The following is a 937-nucleotide window of genomic DNA, read 5'->3' as shown; positions in this document are numbered from 1 at the left end:
AATTTTCATGGAAGTTATTCCAGCTTGGTTCTGATGTAACTAAGTGGTCTCTTAGTTAAACAGTATGGGTTCAGGACGAAGTTGTTCCTTTTATTTCCTACTGTTCATTTTGAACGTGGTGCTGGTGTTGCCTTCCAGCCCAGCGAGGTTTTGGGTGGCACAGGCAAAGGTGCAGCAGTGACAATGAGAGGACAAAAGCAGCCTGTTGCTGTGGCCAAACTGTCAGGCTCCCAGCTAGTGTTGGTTTCTAAGGTTACTGGAATTGCCTGAGTCTAAAAGAATGTCTTTGTAGCTCTTTTATAAATCCTTTGTGATGCCTACAGAAAGGAGGGGGGAAGAGGTGAAGGAAAGGGAGGAGGGAGGTGGACAGTTCAAATCTGCCACATCCTGCTAATTCAGGAAGCAGAGAGGGTTGAGACTGCCCTTCTGTATGTGTGGTCACTAAAAGGGGCGAACAAATTCGGGTTTGGTCTAAGGCAGAAAGAATTTCCCAGATCTGTATTATTTTGATTTGTGCTCTCTTGCTGCCCTGTCCCAAAGCAGTGTCCAAATGAATGAACTCTGTTCCTTCTGGGACAGAACTGTAAGAAGTGTACAAAGCACTGAAATTCCTCTGGGATTCCAAATGTATGGTTATCTTTTAAGGGTTCTGCATCCATTTCATGCAGCTGCAGGCAGCTTCTGTAGCCCTTGTATTAGCTGGACAGCAGAACTGCAACACCCTGTGGGTCATTAAAATAATTTCTGAGTAGGCATGCTGGAACAGGCTGTGAGCTGGGGGAAGTGGAAATAGCTGGGCTAATAAACTAAGTGCTCTGCTCTTGCAGTGGTTTTTTTTTTTGGTCCTGTTATTTCACTGCTCAAAAAATAGCCATGCAGCCACTGTTGCTGTTGGACACTGACATCAGCACAGTGCTGAGCTGTCTGGGATGAGTTA

At 45.5% G+C, this 937-nt stretch overlaps 1 protein-coding gene across 1 annotated transcript in view; it reads left to right on the top strand.

Annotated features, from left to right (window-relative positions):
* The window catches only part of KSR1 (kinase suppressor of ras 1), a 22578-nt gene that overhangs the window by 515 nt on the left and 21126 nt on the right, over positions 1 to 937 (top strand).

This window comes from Geospiza fortis, unplaced genomic scaffold (genome assembly GCF_000277835.1).
Source record: "Geospiza fortis unplaced genomic scaffold, GeoFor_1.0 scaffold538, whole genome shotgun sequence".
Taxonomy (NCBI): Eukaryota; Metazoa; Chordata; class Aves; order Passeriformes; family Thraupidae; genus Geospiza; species Geospiza fortis.
This window is presented reverse-complemented; position numbering and strand designations above follow the sequence as displayed.